Genomic DNA, 5207 nt, shown 5'->3' on the forward strand with positions numbered 1-5207 from the left:
AACCTTTTAGTCATAGATTCCCATTTGATACGCAGATGCTCATTTTCTTATCTCCTTTTGTGTTTACTTTGGAAGATAAAGTCTGTGATGGGGAAATCTCAACTTTCTGCACTATTATATTATCCCTTTGGGATGAATTTCTAAAAGTCCCTTCCTCATCTTCAGCACTCACTTATTTTTTCTGCGCTCAAAGGCAGTGTTGGAGAGACACCCAACTTCTGGGTGATGTGAGTGTAGCTTACATTGACCTTTGATTTGCTTCTGCAGCATTTGCCATGTGTTGCCTGCTGGGGGCCTGTGCGCAGTGACAGGTCACAGACTCGATTCAATATGGTATTAGCCCTCCAACCTGCATGTCTTTGTCCATTTTCGTAGAGTGTCCCCAAGTTTTCCAGCCTCGAGGCTGCCCTGCATTCAATATCTAAATCGAAAGGGCACAACAGGTCTGCCACACAGCCACAGGATTGCAGGACATCGTTTTCCTCTCTTATTAATTTACTTACCTGCAGTGATCCTCAGGCATGCCCAGGGCCCTAACACACCAGTCCTGCTTGTTGCTTGGCCCATCTTTCTCTAGTCCGCTGCCCCAAGCTCCACGGTTGGTAGCATCTCCCCTTCTTGTAGAAGTAGTTCTAGACTGCTGCATCTTCTCCCCAAAATGCTGTCTTCCATGCCTGGACACGGGCACCCCTTCTCCTTGCATTACAGCTCACGCCAAGCTGTAATGCTTGCCGAAGATTCGAGAATAACTGAAAGCGATAGCAACACAGTGCGATGCATAAGACAGTTCTGCTGAAGTCATTTGTCCATGCCCCATCCAAGGGCTCTCTTCTTCCTCTTCAGTTCAGTGGCCTGGCCTGGCTGGTGTGGCTCAGCGGTTGAGCATCAACCTAGGATCCAGGAGATCGGGGTTCGATTCCTGGTCAGGGCACATGCCCGAGTTGCAGGCCTGATCCCCAGCAGGAGGCAGCTGATCAATGACTCTCTCATCATTGATGTTTCTCTCTCTCCCCCTCTCCCTTCCTCTCTCTCAAATCAATAAAAATATATTTAAAAATTAAGAAAAACAATCTTTTTTAAAAAAATTCAGTATCCTGTTGTTGATGCCTATCACCCCCTTTCATATTTGGAGTTCCTCTTGGCTTTCTGCAAGTATGGAGACAAAACAGTGTTTTCCTCTGAATTCAACGAGTGGAAAGAAATGATTGTGTTCACAGTATACAATTTCCCACCACTGTGCTTAACTCCTCAGTTGGAAGTGGTACGTGTTAGGTTACTTGGCCAGTGTCCAGATGGATTCCATTGTTGGTATATAGGAATATACCTTGAACATCTGCTTGACCAAAAGCTATAAAGGTGATGCCTCCCAGCACGAGGAAAGCATCTCTCCATAGATTTCAGTAACTGTTTTCAGCATTAAGTTAAAAGTCACAAATAGCAGGAAGCTCTTTAAGTGGTACTTTGTTCCTGATGCATATCAAATAGCCCCACCGTTTGATAACTTTCATATAAATAGCTTTCACGTTGTCTTCACAATAATTTGTTAGGTACTTTTGATAGCACTTTAAGAGTATTATCTTATGTACTCCTCATATAATATATGATGGAAATACTGTTGTTTTTTCTTTCCAGTTTGTAGAGAAATAATTGGCACACAGAGTAAGGGAATCATTTATTTAAGGTCTCATAGCTGTTAAGTCATAGAAACAAGATTTAAACTCAGGCCGTTGAAGCCATAGCTCTTTACCACTTATGCATATTTTCTCTCCCTATCCCAGCAGATCCTAGTTTGATAGGTAAGCATGTTTCAGCTGACCCCTCAGTGGGTAAGAAATCGAAACACAAAGATGTGAGTTAAAGGCTAGATCATGAAGACCTCATGGACCAGGATTTCTAGGGCTCATCAGAGTGAAAGGAACTTCCCCAAGAAAAAGACTGAAGGTTTCTGTAGTTTGAGTTACTTGTGATGTTTCTCCCTTCCCAACTTGCGTGTCATCATATGTGGGTAGCTAAATATTGTGGTGGGAAGAAGTGGAAATTGGAAAAGCGTTTTGAAATGCTCTAGGGAGAAGAATGTTTTGTTGTTTGTTTTGCTATGGAAGTCTTGGGAAGGTATGTCTACTGTGTTGTAGCTCTTCTCTGGGGCTGATTGACCAGAGGCCTACAAAACATTTAAAGTTCTTGCAACCTAAATCTCTCTGTGGCTTGTTTGAACTGTTTCTAGGGATACCCAAATGGCACCAACTATTGAAAAGGGTACTGGTACTGGTAGCTTGTATGAAAAATATAAGCCTCTTAAAATCAAATATTAGAATGTGGAGATGATCGTTAGATAATTGTTGCTCAGAACCAGAGAGGGTTTCAGGTAAAATTCAGAAGTGCAGAGTAAAATTAAAGGTAAGGCATTTGCATGTTCAGCCTACTCTGTTGAAGAATAATTGTTTACCTTCTGTTTGTATGTTGAACTTAGTTTATGAGTCATCAAGATGGGGAGCTCATTCAGCTTTTTTAAAAATGTGGCTTCATACCGATCAATGACTCTCTCATCATTGATGTTTCTCTCTCTCTCTCTCTCCCTCTCCTTTCCTCTCTCTGAAATCAATAAAAATATATTTAAAAATATATAAATAAATAAAAAATTAAAATGTGGCTTCATAAATTATTCAGCATATTTACACAAATGTCATGTAGCTTCAAATTATATTTAATTATCTCAAGAGTTCCTTGTATAACTCTGTCATACATTTTGTAGAACTAAAATGTGCACAATTAAATTATACACAAGTGATCTCTAACGTCACCCTCACTGGTTAATGCCACTCTGCAATATCATCATTGTCCAGTAATATAAGCAGGTCAAATGAAAAGCTAGACCCATATTAGCTATGGTTGTGCTGCTCTGTAGATAACAAAAACATCATATAACTGATATTATATGAACATTTTAAAAATACACAAATAACATAGAATGGGTCACCTTTGTAGCATTGAAATAAATGCAAACACAACACAATGATTCATTCATTTGCAGTTTTTGAAAACCTACAAGGTGAAGATATAACACATTAGTCTCCATATACGCTACTGTCTCCCTTTTTCCTCCATTCACTTGATTAGGTTTTTTATTTTTCTATTTTACTCTATTTAATTAAGGCATTTTTCTTCCAGGCATTTTGTGTCTTTTCCTGTGTTTTATATCATGATTAAAATCCTTGACTACTTTCGCATTCTTGTTATGTCCTATTTTTGTTGTGTCCTTATTTGAAGGATCTAGCATTAACTTTTAGATCAGGAATGGACCTGGAGTCCAGTGTATTTCCCCAAAGTTGGGAATTTATGCAAACTAGAACCAAAAGAGTCTCATAGGTAATTTTCTCTACCAAAGAGATAAATGAAGGGCTGATAGAGGACATTGTGTTACTTCCGTGATGTTGAGTAAAGCTAAAGTCTATTTTAATGCAATAAACTGAGTTTGCAAGACTACAATATTTGATCTTGGAAGCAACTACTCTGTCATTTTGATGTTTTCCCTGGCTCTATTTGCAGCTTTTAGCATTATTCTTCCCACTTAAAAGTCTACTTAAATCTTTCACACACACAAATGGTAAGAAAATTCTTATACAAAAGTCTTTTATTCCTTCATATTTCCAATATCCCAACCCCATATTTTGTCTTTCATAATTTTCAAATGTGTGTTCAAAGATTTATGAGCAATCTGCTCGTGGTTGTTTCTCTCTATACATTTGAATTCTGAGCCCAAACACTATGCATAGACTAGCTCATGCAAATAGGAATTGTCTTTGGCTCTAAGGAAAAATTGCCTGGTCAACTCATTTTGGTCCCGAGGAAAATGAACTCACATGTCAGCTCCCCAGCGTAATGTATGAAATGGCTTTTTAAAATCGGTGCTTAACAGGGAAAACAAAAATGGCTGATGGAGGAGAACTGAAGCCATGCTGAACTAACTAAATCAGCCACCTCTTGTTTTATATCTTTTCGTTGTATGTAAATACATACAACTGTATTTGTTAGAATTGTGGCAGTGTGTAAAATAGAAACCAATCCAAAGCTGTTGGAGCTGTCTGTCCATTTCTCATTTCTCCTAGCACACCTGCTTTTTTGCAGCAATATCAATTTTATTACTAAGTCCCATAGCAAGGAAATAGTGACCTTTCTGTAGCTTCTGTGTTTGCCTGTTACAGTACCTGTCCAGCAATATGCAAAGGCTGGTTGCAGACTTAGCCCCACTGAAAATTTCACAGAGGAGAGTATCTGATTGGCCCACCTTTAGCCACGTTATCTAGATATGTTCTGATCTTTGGCCAAGGCAATAGGTACCCATCTGTGTGAATTGGAAAAAAATTAAGCATGTGCTTATTGGCTGGCAGAGCCCCTGAAGAGTATCTAGTTAGTAAATTTAAAAAAAAAGTAGAGATATGACTTTGGCATAGTTATTGTGCTAATGAACAATCTCTTCTTATTGATGTTGATGAAATTCTTAGCTAGAATACTCTCTTCCATTTTTCTCTGTGCTGCTTTTATTTTCCAAGTTTAGCATGTGTTTCTCATTCAATGCTTTTGCTTCTTTGCTGGCTATGGTGGCTCTTCCGTCGGAGGCATCTCAACTGAAATGCAGAGGACCCAATTCAAAATGGCTTGAAAAATTAGGAAATTTACTATATTACCTAATAGAATGACCCAATCCAAAGGATAGGATTGTCAAATCAGAACCATCTAAATCAAGTGTCTTACCCAGTGTTTACATAGGTCTAGTTATCAACATATTTACAAGGGATAAAGTAGACCATGTCACCTGCCTTCTTTCTTTATGTAGAACCATCCCCTCAGTAGAGGGAGGGAAAGATAGTCCAGCTGTTTTAATTCTTTCCACTCCAACAGGGCCTACATTTTTTATTTTTTCTAATCCCTGTTTCCCTTTCACCTCCACCCTGCTTCCCTTTGTCTCCTTTTAGTATTATTTTTTTGTCTCTAGGCTTGTTTCCCATGTTTACAAAATGGTTGCCACAGATCCAAGCATCACACACTTACACAACAGGGTCTAAAGGCCAGAATGCAAAGGAGACTATTTTTTAGAAGCTCCCCCAGCAGATAATCTTTTGTGTTTCATTTGTTATAAATATACCCTATGCTGTTTCGAAATTAATAACCGACAAGGGGAAGTAACCACCTCGATCAGAATTCACCCT

The sequence above is a fragment of the Miniopterus natalensis genome, chromosome X (assembly GCF_054644295.1).
Source record: "Miniopterus natalensis isolate mMinNat1 chromosome X, mMinNat1.hap1, whole genome shotgun sequence".
Lineage (NCBI taxonomy): Eukaryota > Metazoa > Chordata > Mammalia > Chiroptera > Miniopteridae > Miniopterus > Miniopterus natalensis.